Here is an 18,571-nt window from a genome sequence, read left to right on the forward strand (position 1 = left end):
ATTGTAGAAGCTGAATTTAATTATAATAACAGAAAAAATTTATATATTAATTGTTAATCATAATTACTAAGGATAATTATCAAAATTATATAAAAATGCAAGAGTAAATAAAAGATATTTTAAAACATAATTTAAAATTATTAATGATAAATAGTCTAATAGTTTATGTTATATTTTTAGTATTTTAATTAAATTAATATTTCAAAAATCAAATTATAAATTTATGTTTATGTCATTTTGATTTATTTGAGTATCATGTCAAGTGTAAGTCATTTCTGATTTGGATCATTTCGAATTTGAATTGTTAATCTCTTTTTTCAAATTGAGTTGGATCATGTTAGGATAAGTTAAACAAATATTTGGATTCAGATTAACTTTGTCACTTCTAAATTGTTTGATTTTTCAAATAGGATGCCTAAGGCTTCCATGGCTAAGAAGCAAAAACTAGTTGAGAATTTCTCCTTGAATGAGAAAAATTTATCCCATTTAAACTCAAGAACTCGTGAACGTAAAAATGAGGTGCAACTTATAATCTATTTATAGGTTATTGCCAATAGACTGCTTGACAAATTTAATGATGATGCCAAGGTTACAAAGTCTCATTTTCTAGCTGTGAATGTTCCAATTGAGATTGTTGTTCTTAAAAAACAAGTTGAAATGAATCAAAATGGCTCACACTTGAAGTGTGGCGGCAGACTGATAAGATCAAAAGATACTGTCTCTCGAAAACTAAGGGGGAGGAATCAAGAATCTACTCCAGAAGAGCTTGGTGTTGAGCTTGCTCCAAGAGAACCTCTTACCCCTGAAAAGGCACAAACCCATGAAAAGACCACCGACCTTGGGAATACTAAGATTTCCATTACATATTGTAATGGGATTTGGGATCGGAATTAGATAATCATCGATGATGTTTTTGCACTCACAGTTGCTCATGAGATTATAAACGATGATTATGAATCGCGATTTATTATCAAATGTCATCAAAGGCAAGATTGGCCCAAGTGGGAGGAAGCAATCTAGGCTGAATTGGCTTCCTTAGCCAAATGAGAGGTTTTTGGGCCTGTAGCTTAAACCCTCAACAATGTAAAGCTTGTTGGATACAACACTACTAAAAAATTAAGTTTTACCGACGAAAAAAATCTGTCAGTAATTTTAATTACCGATGAAATAATTGACGAATTTTTTCATCGATAATTAATCAGAAATACTATTGTCGGTATTAAGCTTTCATCGGTATTTTAAAATTTCGTCTGTAACATCACTGATTAAAATTTTCGTTGATATTTTTGTTGGTAAAAATCTAATCCGTTGGTCAAAAAATTCATCGATGATGTAAAGAATCCATTGGTAAAGTCATTGGTTGAAAGTTTTGCTGTTGGTAAATTTGTCAGTAATGTACCGATGGATCTCGTGATTGCTAAAATCGTCAATAATTTACCGATAGATGTACCTACGGAATTCCTGATGGAATTAGCAACTAAAATTTTTTCATGTTTTGCCGATAATGAAGCAAATTCTGTCAATAGTAAAAAGTAAGATATGTCGGTATTAAAAGAATTCTGTCAATAATTTTGTCAATAATAATTAACTTTCTGTAATTTTTATTATTTTGTGTTTCCTGTATTGAATAATAATAATAATATTAATATATTTAAAGTAATTATTTGGTTTGAAAAATTACTGCAAATGTATTATATAATGGAAAAAACATACCAAATATTTTGAAAATTAAAAAGAAATGTTATCTCAAAATCAATGAAAAACATTAATATAAGGAATCTATAGTACAAAAAAAAGGAATTACAATTGTCGATCGGTCAAATCATTGGAAGGTGAGATTGTTGTTATGATTGAGGATGCAACTGCTGTGATGATGAAAACTCGCTGGCTAGATCTGAAAGCTTCTCAAGGATAACCTTCATGAACTTTATATCATGCATGTCAGTCTTCAACTCCTTCACATCCCTCTTCATTTCTTGATAGCCCTTAGGTTCAGATGATGAAACTCATACAGCAATAATAGAAGGCATCAGACCACAAATAGACTTAGATGTTGAAGCTGCAGCAAATAGAGTAGCAAGTTGCATCCTAGTGCTAAACTCATATATGTGGATCTGAATGGTTTGTGGCCCTCCAATTGCCTCAGATCATGCTACTAGATCAAACTTTGGTTGGGATGATGGATCATCTTCGTATTTTGCAATATAGTAAATACACATATATATATTAATGAAATTATGAAGTAATATATACACATATTCAATAATATAATTAAAATAAACTGACTAATTTCTATTATTTACACTAACTGTCTTCGACTTGTTGTTGACAAACTCTCTAATACCTTTCTCTCACTTGTGAGTGTGCTCGAAAACCTCAGAGAATGTCACTGTTCTTTGCAGTATCTCTAACTACAATCACAATACGAAGAAAAAAAATGAATCATCACCAATAGGCATGTTTCCGTAATCTTCAACAACACAATGACAACATATTTTAAAATCATAAAACAATGACAACACATAACACACTCAAAATAAAAACAAACATATCATCAAAACATATGCATGGCTTTGCTTTGTAGTTGTCAATAACATAACGGCAATATGAAAATGCTCACATTATTGACTTTATGAGTTAAGAACACATACCTTTTGTTGGCTCCATTAGTTTTTGATGATAATAAAACATTCCCATTCATTTGTGTCTAATATCTCTACTTGAGTGTGCAGGAAAAAAATTGTATGCAAATAATTAATAAATCATTCAAATGCACATATCAAAGAGTAAAGGAATAAGGAAGTCACAATTGATCAACAAGAAAGAAGCCCTTTAGTCTATTAATGAGGAGTTAGTCAACTAAAATTCAAATCAAAAGTTGGTGGGCTGAAGAGTATTGAAAGACAAAACCAACTTAGTCAACCAAGAAATAAGTTAGTCGACTAAGTGCACACTGCCAGAAACTAGGATCAGAAGATAGTGACGACTTAGTCTACTAAGATATCGGTTAGTCGACTAAGAGCATTCTGCTAGAAAATTTGAATCTGGGCACTAGAAGACAGATTAACGGCTAGAACCAACTCTCAACTGTTTTCAACGGCCAGAAACTGTCAAACTGCCATGAGAGTTGTTTCTCCAAGTATAAAAGGGACTTTCAATGGTTAGAAAAGAGATGTCCAAGTAATTGAAGGCTTCCAAGAACCAAAAAGAGCTTAAAAACCAAAAACTACTCTTTGCTCATTGACTGCACTCAACTCCTATCTTTGTAATTGTGATATGCACTTCACTTTGTACCACTTAGATCAACCGTGTGATCATAGGTATACTCTTATCATTTCTCTTCTTGTATTCTTAGAGTGAGCGAGTCACTCTAAGGGATTGATTCAAGCTAAGATTGCTTGATTGGGTATAGGTTTTAATGTAGCCTTGAAAAGTTAGGTGTTAGGTTTTAGTTGATCCTGGTAAAAACTATTGTAAAAGGTTTTGGCTGAGCCTGGTAAAAGTCATTGTAAAACTTGGTGAAAGCTTGTGAATTTCACATTTTATAGTGGATTGTTTGAAAAATTCTTGGTTGAAAAATAAAGGTAATGGATGTAGGTCTTAGACCGAACCACTCTAAATTCTTGCACATTATCTACTCTGTTTTTATTTTCATTGCTTTTCAAATTAGTTCCTCATCTTGTCAAGAGCCAAAAAGTTTTATTCACCCCCCTCTAGCACATTTATTTGGATCAACAAGTGGTATCAGAGCCTAACCCCTATTATTAAGGTCTAAAACCCTTGGGAGATCCAAATGGCTCTTTAAAAATCCATAGTTGCTAAAGGACAATTAACAAACAGACTACCTCTATTTGATGGCTCAAATTACCCTTATTGGAGTACTACGATGTCAATATACATTAGGGTAATAGATTATGAAATGTGGGATGCCATAACTGATGGACCTTTCATCCCCTCGACCATAAATGTTGTGACCAATGAAATGAGGAGAGCACAAATCAACTCTAAGGCCATGCACACTCTCATTTGTGCACTTGATTATAGAGAATACGATAAAGTATTCATGTGCAAAAGAGCCAAAGAAATTTGGCAAAAATTAGAAGAGTTATATGGAGAAACAAAGATGCAAAAGGAATTGGAAGACAAATCTTGTGAGAATCAATGCTCAACGAGCAACATGGCAAATGTAGATAAGGAATCAAGGGAAGATGAATCCTCAAATCAAATTGACTTATTCTTGATGGCCAAAGATGATGAATCTAAGGTATCTTCCTCTCCTTGTGATGTTTTAATTGATGAGCTTCAAGAAGAATATGAATGTTTCTGTGATGAGTTTGAAAAACTTGCATCAAAATATAAAGCTTTAAAAAGAAAGACTGCATCTCTTGAGATTGATTTAGAAAAGATAAAATGTGATTTCAACTCCATTTTTGAACAAAGAAATTTGCTTCAAACTAAATTAGAACATTAAAAAAACAGATTTTGAAGTTATGAAATTGGAGCTAGACAATAGAACTGAAGCTTTACAAAAAGCAATTAATGAAAATACTGCACTTAAGAGTTTAAGAAAAGAATCATCAAGAAAGAGCACAAATTTCAAAAGAAATGCTAATAATTTCTCTCCTAGATGTTATGTTTGTGATAAACTTGGTCATTTATCTTATAACTACTATAGAAGAAGAAACACACAGAAAACAAAAATGATTTGAGTTCCAAAAGGATCATATGTTGCAACTAACCTTCAAGGACCCATCAAGGTATGGGTACTATTAAGAAAAATTGAGAATTTGTTTTGTAGGTTGAGCTGGACTTAAAAGATACATGTTCAAGAGCTCAACTAAAGAAGAAGCAGCCTTGGTATATGGACAGTGGTTGCTCAAGGCACATGATAGGAGATGAAACGCTATTTGCTCAATTGGACAAAAGAAAGGGAGGTATCGTATCCTTTGGTGATGATTCAAAAAGTAGAATCCATGGCATCGGAACGGTTGGTAAGAACTCCCAAACTCAAATTAGTCATGTGTTGTTGGTTAAAGGATTGAAACATAATTTATTGAGAATTAGCCAAATATGTGACAAAGGTTTTAAGGTATGTTTTGACTCAACTAAATGTGAAGTGATAGATATAAGCACTAACAAAGTCTCATTTATAAGAAAAAGAATAAAGAATATGTATGTTGTATTTCTTGAGAACCTTGAAATGGATTATGAAACATGTCTTGTAGCAAAAGTTGAAAATGATGGTCAGCTATGGCATAGGAGACTTGGACATGTAAGCATGCATTCTATGTCAAAATTAATTAAGAAGAATCTAGCTATAGGATTGCCAAAGCTTAAACTTGAGGATGATCAAATTTGTGATGCATGTCAATTAGGTAAACAAACTAAAACATCTTTTAAAACCAAGAAAGTTGTCTCTCCATCTAGACTTCTTGAATTGCTGCACATTGATCTATTTGGTCCAATAAGTACAACTAGTCTAAGAGGAAAATCTTATGGCTTTGTAATGGTTGATGACCACTCTAGGTACATTTGGGTATATTTTCTTACTAATAAGAATGATGCTCTACTAGCATTTATAAGTCATTGTAGAAAGGTTGAAATGAAAAAGGACTAGTAATAGTTAGTATTAGGAGTGATCATGGAGGTGAGTTTGAAATAGATGAATTTGAGAATTTTTGTAATGAAAAGGGGCTAGATCATAATTTTTCTGCTCCTAGAACACCCTAGCAAAATGGAGTTGTGGAGAGGAAAAACCGAACCTTGAAGGAAATGGCTCGAACTATGTTATGTGAAAATAATCTACCTAAATACTTTTGGGCAGAAGCTGTTAATACAATAGCTTATATCCTTAATAGAGTGTCTATAAGAGCCATGATATCAAAGACTCTATACGAACTATACAAAAGTAGGAAACCAAATATTTCTTACCTTACGAGCTTTGGCTGTAAGTGTTTTGTATTGAACAATGGTAAACAGCTTTTAGGAAAGTTTGATGCAAAGAGTGATGAGGTTATATTTTTAGGATATGCATTAAACTCAAAATCCTATAGAGTATTCAACAAAAGATCTTTAACGGTTGAAGAATCCATCCATGTAGTTTTTTATGAATTCAATACCTTATAAAAGGAAATTTCTAATAATGAAAATGATATGGATGATCTAGAAAAATAAATGGAAGAGATGAGTTTAGATGATAAGAAAAACGATGAAGAAAATTCCCTAAGAAGAGAAACAGAACCTCCACCCACAGAAACCCTACAAAGAACTGAAAATCAGCATAATGACCTTCTAAGGAGTTGGACATATGTAAAAGACCACCCACAAAAACTAATCATAAGTGATATTTCACAAGGTGTTCAAATTAGGAGAGCAACAAGAGAGACTTGTGAGTTTTCAGCTTTCATATCTCAAATTGAGCCTAAAACATTTGAAGAAGCACAAAAAGAGGAATGCTAGACACTAGCCATGCAAGAGGAACTTGATCAATTCAAAAGAAATCATGTGTTATCATTAGTCTCTAGGCCTATAAACCACCCCATTGTTGGAACAAAATGGGTGTTTAGAAATAAGGTAGATGAGAAAGGGAATGTAATTAGAAATAAAGCTAGGTTGGTAGCCCAAGGATATAATCAAGACGAAGGAATAGACTATGATGAAACCTTTGCACCAGTTGCTAGGATAGATGCTATAAGATTACTGCTTGCATTTACTTACTTTATGAACTTTAAGTTATTTCAAATGGATGTAAAGAGATAATTCTTAAATGGTTTCATCCAAGAAGAAGTTTATGTTAAGCAACCCCCCAGTTTTGAAGACTTTGAAAAACTAGATCATGTTTTCAAACTTCACAAAGCCTTGTATAGATTGAAAGAAGCTCCTAGAGCTTTTATATGAGAGGCTTTCAAAATTTCTAGTTGAAAAAGGTTATGTTAGAGGTAGTATTGACACAACATTGTTTATCAAAAGATACTTAAATGATTTAATTGTTATTCAAATTTATATGGATGACATTGTGTTCGGTGCAACTAATGAGGCTTTATGCAAGAACTTTGCTAAAGAAATGCAGGGTGAATTTGAGATGAGCATGATGGGTGAGCTGAAGTATTTTCTAGGGCTTCAAATCAAACAAAGTGAGAAAGGAATCTTCATTAATCAAGAAAGATACACTCAAGACATGCTCAAAAGGTTTGATATGCTAAAGCTAAAATCAATTTGTACACCAATAAGTCCATCCACCAGACTTGATTTAGATGAAAAAGGAAAAGATGCTGATCAAAAGCTTTATAGAGGTATGATCGGATCACTTTTTTATTTAACAGCCAACAGGCTTGATATACAATTCAGTGTGTGTTTGTGTGCTCGTTTTCAATCTCAACCCAAAGAATCACACATGACTGTTGTTAAAAGAATTTTTAGATACCTCATAGACAAACAAACTTTAGGCATATGGTACCCTAAAGAATCATCCTTTAGCTTAGTTGGATTTTCGGATGCTGATTTTGCTGACAGCAAAACAGATAGAAAGAACACTAGTGAAACCTGCCAGTTTCTAGCTAGTATGCTTATGTCATGGTCAAGCAAAAAGCAGAATTTAGTAGCTCTCTCTACAGCTGAAGCCGAATATGTATCTCTAGGTAGCTGCTGTGCTCAAATCTTGTGGATTAGACAATAACTAAAAGATTATGGAATGTCAATGAATAACATACAAATATATTGTGACAATACAAGTGCAATCAACATTTCAAAAAATCTTGTGCAGCATTATAGGACTAAGCATGTTGAGATTAGGCACCATTTTGTTAGAGATCACATAGTGAAAGGTGACATTAAAATTGAGTTTGTAAATACTTTACATCAATTAGCTGACATCTTCACAAAACCTTTAAATGAGGATAGATTTTGTGAGATTAGAAGAAATTTAGGAATGGTTAGTATGCAGGAACTTTAGGAAAAATTTTGAAATTTTCTCAAAAAGACAGTAGGCACTTAGTCGACTAAAAGAGATACTTAGTCAACTAAGAATGTTCTGTCACTTTAAATAATAAGATTCAGTTAAGATAGAAAGAAAAAGAATAAAATAGTAAATAGGAGTAGTATACTAGGTGAAGAAAATGGATAGAAAATACTATCTGATGAAAAATAAAATATGTGGCAAAATTTGAATTTTGAATAGGAGAAAAATTAACAATATTTAGAAGGGAAATAGACGATTTTTGGAGAAATTAAACTGCCCATTAACTCATTTCTTCTACATTTTCTCTCATCTGAAATTGACCCACCCAAAACTGAAACCCTTTCCACTTAGATTCTCAAAACCCTCAATCAGAATTCTCTCAAATCCAAAATGACAAAAACCTCTTTGGCCAAAGAGATTGCTGAGAAGAAGAAAGGAAAACAGCCACTGGAAGAAGGCATGCAAGCATAAATATAGAAAAAGAAACAGAAAATTGGGTCTGCATCGATGAGTGAAAAATCTGGAAAATCGCAGAAGGAAAAGGAACAAAAAACAGAGAAGAAGAAAGAGAAGGGAAAATCATCTAAGAAAGGTAACACCTCATCTTCTAAGTTTAGGAACAAAGCACATGAAGATAGATGCAAGAAATTAGAGAATGCCCCCATTACTTGTGGAAAATGCATTGACTGGGATAGTTTCAGTGAAATTCTAGAAATTCAAACAAGCTTATCTGATTATTTTGAGGATTTAAAACTGAAAGAGTTTAGCATCTTTAAGAATCGATCCGATAGTGCTAACTTGGTAAAAGAATTCTATTCAGGTATAGCAATTGACAAGAATGAACTAGGGGAGCCTTATGATTATCTTGATGATGGCTTGAATGTGTTTTTAAATGGAAAGAAATTTACTGTAACTGCTGCTGATCTAGGGAGTCTACTTAAAATCGAATGTGAGGAAGGAGAGTTTGAGTTTCCTAAAAATTATGACCCATGCTCCTTGTGGGAAATAATTACAGTGAGGAAGGAAAAATACTCTTCAAAAAGTAATGCTGGCTTGATTACCAATCTTCAAATTAGGATTTTGCATTAATTTATAGCAGCAAACATTCATGGCAGAAGTGGAAGTTTTAGCTACATTAGCCTTCAGGACTTATGGCTAATGGAGCATGCATTCAATGGTACTCTCATAAATCTAGGTCGATTTATGGTTGAAAGAATGAGAAGAGCCTGTACAGGGGACAAGATAAATCTGCCATATGGAAATATCATTACTGCATTGGTACAAAAGAAAGGAATTTGGACCAAAAGGTATGAAATGGACCTGGTAAAGAGTAGAGACCAGGCTATCTATTTAGGTAGTCTATCAAAGATGGGTTACAAGTTAGATGGAGAAATTTTTGTTAAATCACCCAAGGTCTCTGCAATACCAGCACAGACAGAGGCAACACCCTCACCATTTTTCAATGAAATGATTTTTAATCTGTTGATGAGAATGGATGGGAAGCTTACAGAGCAATCTTCACAAATTGTGAAAATGGAAGAAAGACTTGCAGAGATTGAAAATATGATAAAGGAAAAAGGGAAATCCATTACTGAGCCTGCAATTGAAGACACTTCAGCAACTCCAAACCCAGCACTAGTAGGGGAGGCTACTAAAGGCTCTGCCTTCCCAGCTGAAAGTTCTAGAGGCCCTGCTCCTCAAGATAAAGATGTTGAACCAATGATTGACCCTGAAGTTGAGCTTAAAAAAGAAAAAGGATCAAATAAGGGAACTATAGTTTTTGGATTTCTTGATGGCACTTCTCCACCTATTCAAGATCCACAACCAGAACCTCAACCTTCTCCTTCACATTTTGAAGAGGTTTCAATCATGGGTCTTTTTCATCAAATGGTCCATGAGGAGCAAGCTAAGAAAGAAGCAGCTCAAGCAAAAACACAGCAAGCCACATCTGCACTAACACACACAATAGAGAAGTAGATTGGGAAAGAAAAAGAGAAAACTACTGCAGCTCCATAGGCCAAATCGAAACCACCTAGTAAAGGCATCAAGAGAATGGCAACCAAAACCAAGTTCCTTAAAAGAAGAAAATTCTCCAGAATTGTTGGAAAGGCTAGAACAACAACCATCTTTTCTTCTCAAGAACCCTTGGAAGTTCCTAACAAATCCTCACCTGAATAATCTCCATAAAAATCACCACCAAAACCCTCACCCGAACCTCTAAATGTTTTCTATGGTACTGATGAATCCACTCTTTCAGCCTCTTCAGAAGATTGACCCCCCCCTCGGATTTGATGATGCCAAAAAGAGGGAGAAGTGGAAAGCTAAGGGAAAGATGAAATAAATTTAAAAAAATTGTTAGGGTAGAAGTACCAAAAATCTAGGAGAAATTTAGGGCGTTGAATCTGACTAGGTTGTCTATGGTAGATGGTCTATGGTAGTGTGAGACCCCAACCTCTATAGGCTTGTAACTAAGCATAGATGTAATAATACGAGCTAGGAGTAATTTCGTCATTTTCTCTAATAAGCTTCCAGAAGAAAGTTTTATGATATTTTAAGGTCAAAATGGGTATAAGACTGCATAAATGATGTGTGCTAGTGAAAACACGAAGAAAACTAGAAGTTTCAACAATTTTCATAACAGGGGCGAAATGATCATTTTTCACATCGAGTTTAAATTTTAAGTTTTTATGAACCCGAACATGTCTAGACCATTATGGACCTTGTCCCAGTGTTAAAAGAGCAAAAAAATTGCATAAAAGTTTGGATGAGAATAAGTAAATTGGTGGAGGGGCATTTTTGTAATTTTAAGGGAAAGGATAAGATTGGCTATAAATATCTTGAAATTTTCAGCACCTTCTTGAATTTCAGTAGCTGGTTTTCTTCTTCCCTTCTCCTCTCTCACGTTTCTTCAATTTCTCCATGGGAGTTTTCTTCAAGCTTCCATAACTTTCTCTCTCTAGCTCCAATTTTCATGCTTTTGGTGTACTCTTCCATAAACCCTTATGCTCTTTCATCCTCTCACTTTAAAACCCTTCAAAAATCTGGTTTTCATACTTTCTCTCATTAGTTGGACGTTTTAAAGAGAAAAAAAGAGAATTACACCATTTATTTAGAAGCTATTGAGAGAGAATTTGACTACAAATGAGCCCTAGGGTAAGTGATGAATTAAGCTTGGTTTTTAGCTGCAGAAAATGGTTAGTAATTGGGATTTATGAGCTGTTTATTGTTGAGTATGTTCATTACTTTTAGTGATTAAGATAGTGAACATAGATGGCCATTTAATATGGCAATTGAAAACTAGCTAAAAGATAGCTTTTAGGGTTCATAGTGTGTAAAATTGACCTATTGCTTATGCTAATGTGATCCTAGGTTCTAAGGAAGCCCTATTATCTCATTTGGACAATTAGAGGAATTAGAGTCATCTAAAGGCTCTATAATCAATTGGTGAGTGGACTGCCTATCAAAATTGTTTTGAGAATATGACTGTTTTGAACAAAGTGTTTGAATGATTTTATACAACTTTTCTCAAAAATGAATGCCTTGGGAACAAGCTCTTGTGAAATGGTTTATGTTATGATATGTGGTTATTATGGATTTCTATGTGGCTGCATTATGTTGATATACATATATGCTTGAATATAATATTGTGTAATTATATTGACTCAGCTATGTGCGAGTAAGGAGTGTGCATAAGCTGAGGATGACCCGGTTATGTGCAAGTAGGGAGTGCGCATAATCCGGTGATGACCCAACCATGTGCAAGTAGGGAGTGCGCATGAGCTTGTGGTGATGATGATGGGATGGTGTGCATGATGGTGATGGGTATATGTATATGTATACATACATAAATATGTGTGTTATAATACATTTTTGAGTTATGTATATGGATGTAATGTATGTGAAATTCGGTATGTTAAACTTTGGGAAGTTGTTATGTATTTCTTATTGGTTTTGAACATTTCAAGCAGGGTGGTTTTCTTTGGGAGAAAGGGAAATTTTCGTTTGGTGCCTTCTATTTCGCTGCAGTGAAAATCATTTTCGCTACAGCGAGAAATTCTCGGGTTTGAGAACCTTCATCAGAACTGGTTCTCACTGCAGCGAGAATGTATTTTACAGCAATGAGATAGTCACTGTAGCTTCTTGCTGCAGCGAAAAGGAATCTCGCTGCAGCGAAAAACTCTTTGTTTCATCAACTGAATTTCGCCGCAGTGAGAAAGAATTTCACTGTATCGAGAAACCTTCTGTTTCTGGGTTACAATTTCGCTACAGCGAGATTCAATCTCGCTGTAGCGAAAAACCTTCTATTTTGGTCTCCTATCTTGTCCAATTGCTGCCCTATCTTTCACTACTTTGCTACCATATCGGAGCATGGACTTCCAACATTAAGGATTAGATGAGTTAAATTTAAAATGGGGAGGTTTAGTGAGAACCCCTCGGCCAGTTGAGAAACCCTCGTTCGACTAATAACTAAATCCCAACGTCGTTGCAATGAAAATTCATTCTCGCTGCAGCGAGAATGCCTTTCCGCTACAGCGAAGATTCGTTGTCGTATTTGACTTGCTTGTGTAATATTGAAGCTTTCAATCTTCAAATGGTTCGTTATGTATGGGTTCATGATTTCAAAGGATTAATCATTTAAGAGCTTGATGAGGGGTTTTTAATAAGAATAGAAACAAATTGCATTGTTTTGAAAAAGAATGCATCATGATTTCATTAAAGATTCCTTATGGTATGCTTGTTCCCTTTTTTTTTCACTCACTGGGTTTATACTCACCATTTTTAACTTCATGTTTTCAGATCATGAGGCAGTAGGTAACTAGGACGAGGTGTCCTTGTAGACTTATATCCATCTTTTGGTAGGTGTCTCGGTATTTAGTAGCTTTACATTCGTTCGAGTCCCTCCGCTGGAAGTCAAGTTTTCTTTTTTTGAGATGTATAGACAAACTTGATGTAAATTATTAAGATACATGTTGTAGGCAATGTACACTTAATTGATATGCCAGCATGACTTGGCGAATGTTTAATTTTATTATGATTTTAAGTTGTGAAATAGGACTTAGTAGTTTATAATGGAATAATGAACATGTTAGATTAATAGGCTTGCTTGGGCTTAATGGACTATGTCTATTGGGCCCTTGCGCCGGTCATGGCCTGAAATTTGGGTCGTGACAGGTAGTTTGCTGAAAATTGGATACTGATCATTATGCTGAGACACTGTTTATTTATTTTGTTCTTTTGTTGATGACTGATGCTGAAAGTGTGTTGAGAACTTATTCTGATAATGTACTGAAAACTTATTCTCATGATATTTTGGTTTGATTGTGAATGAATGCAATGCTGATAAGCTAATGATTGAATATTTAAAGCTGTTATTGAGTTTCTGCTGATGCTTTGGTGCTGACTTTGAATTGTTATGCTGACAATTAACTGTTGATATGATATTATAAGTGAAATTTGGATGAAAATAAATATGAATGCTGAAATTTTATGGGATATAGCTTTGGAATGAATTAAGTCTGGAAACAATATGATAGACAACAAGCTAAAATAGTAATAATGTTCTATCACCCTGTCACTTACTGCTTATTATTCCATAAGCCTGTATAAATATATTTTGTCATCAATTTGAACCCTCATATGTCATTTTCTGTATGAAAATAATAAAAACATGCTGAAATGAATAATAAAACTATGCACACACTCAGGAGGAGCACACACTTGGGGGAGAAAAACCTCTATTTTGTGCAAAACTAAAAAAGAATAAAAAGACACTGTGCTATTAATCAACGAATGTTTTGTCATCATCAAAAAGGGGGAGATTATTGGCTCAATTAGTTTTTGATGATAATAAAACATTCCCATTCATTTGTGTCTAATATCTCTACTTGAGTGTGCAGGAAAAAAAATTGTATGCAAATAATTAGTAAATCATTCAAATGCACATATCAAAAAGCAAAGGAATAAGGAAGTCACAATTGATCAACAAGACAGAAGCCCTTTAATAGATTAATGAGGAGTTAGTAAGCTAAAATTCAAATCAGAAGTTGGTGGGCTGAAGAGTATTGAAAGACAGAACCAACTTAGTCGACCAAAAAATAAGTTAGTCGACTAAGTGCACATTGCCAGAAATTGGGATCAAAAGACAAAGACGACTTAGTCAACTAAGATATCGGTTAGTCGACTAAGAGCATTCTGCCAGAAAATTTGAATCTGGGCACTAGAAGACAGATTAACGGCTAGAACCAACTCTCAACTGTTTTCAATGGCCAGAAATTGTCAAAGTGCCATGAGAGTTGTTTCTCTAAGTATAAAAGGGACTTCTAACGGTTAGAAAAGAGATGTCCAAGAAATTGAAGGCTTCCAAGAACCAAAAAAAGCTTAAAAACCAGAAAATACCCTCTACTTATTGACTGCACTCAACTCCTATCTTTGTAACTGTGATCTGCACTTTACTTTGTACCACTTAGATCAACCGTGTGATCATAGGTACACTCTTATCACTTCTCTTCTTGTATTCTTAGAGTGAGCGAGTCACTCTAAGGGATTGATTCAAGCTAAGATTGCATGATTGGGTATAGGTTCTAACTTAGCCTTGAAAAGTTAGGTGTTGGGTTTTAGTTAATCCCGATAAAAATTATTGTGAAAGGTTTTAGCTGAGCTTGGTAAAAGCCATTGTAAAGCTTGGTGAAAGCTTGTGAATTTCACCTTTTATAGTGGATTGATTTGAAAAATCCTTGGTTGAATAATCAAAGTAGTGGATATAGGTCTTGGACTGAACTACTCTAAATTTCTGCACATTATCTACTCTGTTTTTATTTTCATTGCTTGCCAAATTAGTTCCTCATCTTTCCAAGAGCCAAAAAGTACTATTCATCCCCCCTCTAGCTCATTTATTTGGGACCAACACCATTTCCTTCTTATGTAAAGCAAAAAGTAAAGAACCCTTTGTGTACTTTGGTATGCTACCATCCTTCTCTGTCAAGTGGTTTTGCTGGGCCTTCGTGGATAAATGTTGCCACTAGGGTATGGCCCATACATTACTAACTTGTCGGACCCAAACCTCTGTAGTGATCCAAGGGTTCGCCTTCCCCTTAGTCAATAGGATGTCACGATGAGTGTTCGCGTCCCTCTGGCCTTTTCATGTTTGTCTGCTAACAAATATTTTAATCAGTCTTTCCAAATCGTTTCCCATATGTTGCAGACCATGGAAGCATCAATATCAGTTCATGTAAAAGACTCCTAATTAACAATAAAAATTTATATCAATATTGTTAAAGGAAACCTAGATAAATAAACCATAACAATATGATACCTCAAATTTACACCACATGGCAACTTTCACAACAGTAAGAATCAACCTCCATGTAGGCCAAGGCCCACTAAAGTGACTCTTGATTATTTTCGTGATGGTTGGAGTCACTCCAGTCTTCGCAAAAGTACTACAAAATCAATACATTTTTGTTAAAACACATTAATGAAATAAGTTAATAACTGTAAATTACCTATCTCAGATAAAATGCAAAAGGATCCATTGGTCCGAATTGGTAGGAGTGGGCAAGCCTACACAAGGCCCTCGGCCCCTAGACTGCGATACAGGATTTGACGCACTGCAGCTATAGTCAAAGTTGGTGGCATTTCCTCTGGATCGAATGGAGTAGCTGCATGTGTGGACATTGGAGTGGATATCGATGGTATCGATGACTAAGGTGGCATTGGAGGTTGCACAGCCGGTGGTGAAGACTGAGGATGTGTAATTGGAGGTTACATAGCTGAATTACCTATGCCACTTGACTATGCTCGAGGGCCAACAATAGTTTTGTATTTAACCATAACTATGCAAAAATCTATCATCACATTATTGACTAACCATTATTATGAACTGACAATAAGTGTAATGCATTATCATTAATATTAAGTACTATCAATAAATGTAATTCCATGATCATAAGAACGATGTTGATAATGGTTGATGTTGAAACAAAATGACATATATAAATAAATCAGCATAAAAAGTACATCATGTCATCATCTTTACATCAGTTAAATATAGAGAAAAAAAACATAGACCATTAATCATCATCTGAACACACAAACTGATTTTCATCATTCTCATCTTCAGGATCATCGATTTCATTATCATCTTCTTTTTCTGCATCTTCCTCTATATCTTCGTCTTCTCCTTTAACTCCTTCATCGTCATCATCTTTTTCATTATGTTTGACCTCAACAAACGTATTAACCTCTTCATATTCACCACTAACAAGAATTGTATTGTTGTCAAGGTCGTTTGAAGGATCATCAAATTGTGTATTGATATTGTCTTCGTTTCTTGATACAGCACTTCATTATTCGGGATATCAAATTGACTTCGAGGCTTCGTTTTAAACACTACCCACCAATCACTTCGATCTCTTTTGTTTGATGGGTATGAACTGTAGTAAACTTGAGTAGCTTGTTCCATAAAAACAAAAAGCTTATTACTAGCAAGAATTGAGTTGTGTCTAATTTTGACCAAGCCATGAACATGATCAACTCTAAGACCTTTTTTGAAATCAAACCAATAACATTTGAACATAATTGCTCAATTTTTTACACCAAAGTATTCTAACTCAATGATATCAACCAATAGACCATAAAAGTCATGATCGTAATCATTATAGCAACTTCCTTTAATACAGACACCATTATTCATTGTGGGACAATTTTCTTCATATTCCAATGTATGGAACTTGTATCCATTTAGATAGTAACCTTTGTAACACATTGCCATACGACCAGGATCGTGTGACATGTCGACCAGACAAGAATTAATTTGATACACATGATGGGCCACCTACAAGAAAGTGACATGCCATATAATTATTTCAATTGTTATTTTAACACTTACAATTAGATTGATTGATGATAACTTACATATTGTTAAACCAATTTCGGAAAGTTGTAGCTATGATTTTCTCCAATTCCTTATCGAAAATACCATAACGTTCTTTTTTCACCATATCATAGAACACCCTAAACATAGGAGGAACATATAGTGAATTAATACTATCAAGTTTTCATAATTTTCTAAACTTGTAATTGACTTAAACTTACTCAATGTATGGTAATATCTTTTCGCAATTCATAAGTACATATAGTTTTGCAACATAAAACTCATCCCCTTTTAGGTATTGTCGTTTCTCAAATGAACCTAAGGTTAGTTGGGATGGGTAAAAATCAAAAGACGACTGGATGCATCAAAGTCCCCACCATCATCGTTTCGTGGGACTCAATTCATTTTTGTTAGGATTATAGGTTCGAAGTTCATCGAGCAAAACATTGATATTTCCTCGATGAGATATGCTTCACAAATGGATCCTTCCGTAAATGTTCAATTATGAATTTTTTTTTCAGATGCAAGAACCTGAAGATCAACGTGATTGTTAGATTCTCATAGTAACCATAAAATAATAAGTAAATTACATGTGTGGCTCCCAATACCTCTCATAAGGATACATCAATCGTTAATGGATCGATCTTCCCACCTAAGCTTTATTGGTTTCCACAATTTTTCCTTCCCATGTATGGATATGATAGAAATGCAATTCGGTTGTATAGATATCATGAAAGAAATGTGAGATCTCAACAATTGCACTCCAAAGAGCGTGAAGAACAATATTGCATAATGTAATTACGAGCAAATGTTGTATGAAAACGTGACAATCATGACTTTTCATCCTATAAAATTACACTCTTGCTCATTCAAACAATTCACCTAAACACATACAACTTTTTTTTACTCCTTAGTTAAAGTGTAAGAGGCTCTCGATTTATATAGTTTACAATTATGCATAATTAAATTCAATTTCGGTCGCTTACATCACACCTCCAAATTGTATAGAGCCATTATATTGTCTTTCGTCTTCCCTTGAATATCCATCGTTGCGTTGAATATATTATCAAAGACATTACACTCAAAATGCATCACATTTAAGTTGTGACAAATGAGATTTGTGCTCCAATATGGTAACTCCCAAAAAATGCTTTTCTTTATCCATTTATGGGTTTGCCCAAAACTGGGTAGCTTATGGTCACCAACCTTTACTCCACATGTGATATTAAGAATTGCATCCAATTGTTCCATAATCTCAACATTGGATAAACGAGGAATTTGAGGATCCCTTTCAACACGTTTTTTAAATTTATCTCTTTGGCGACAAAATGGATGATCCATTGGCAAGAATTGTTAATGACAATCAAAGAACCAAGGCTTCTTCCCATGTTCCATGCAATACGGATATGATAAACGTCCATGAGTTCTCCACCCAGACAACGTACCATATGTAGAGAAGTCATTAAAGGTCCATAAAGAGTGTTGCTCGTAGAATAAAATTTTGTTTCGTAAAGGCATCGTATGTGACAACACCTTCATCCCACAGAACTTTTAACTCATTTTTCAAAGATTGCAGGAAAACATCTATATTTTGTCCAGGACTTCTACTCCCTAGGATGACCATATTTAAAAAGATGTATGGTTGCTTTATGCACATACACTGATGTAAGTGATCAACAGTGAGCATTATCAACCACACAAAGTATGGTTTAGGCGTCGCACCAAATGGACTGAACCATAAA

Source organism: Theobroma cacao, chromosome 2 (assembly GCF_000208745.1).
Source record: "Theobroma cacao cultivar B97-61/B2 chromosome 2, Criollo_cocoa_genome_V2, whole genome shotgun sequence".
NCBI lineage: Eukaryota > Viridiplantae > Streptophyta > Magnoliopsida > Malvales > Malvaceae > Theobroma > Theobroma cacao.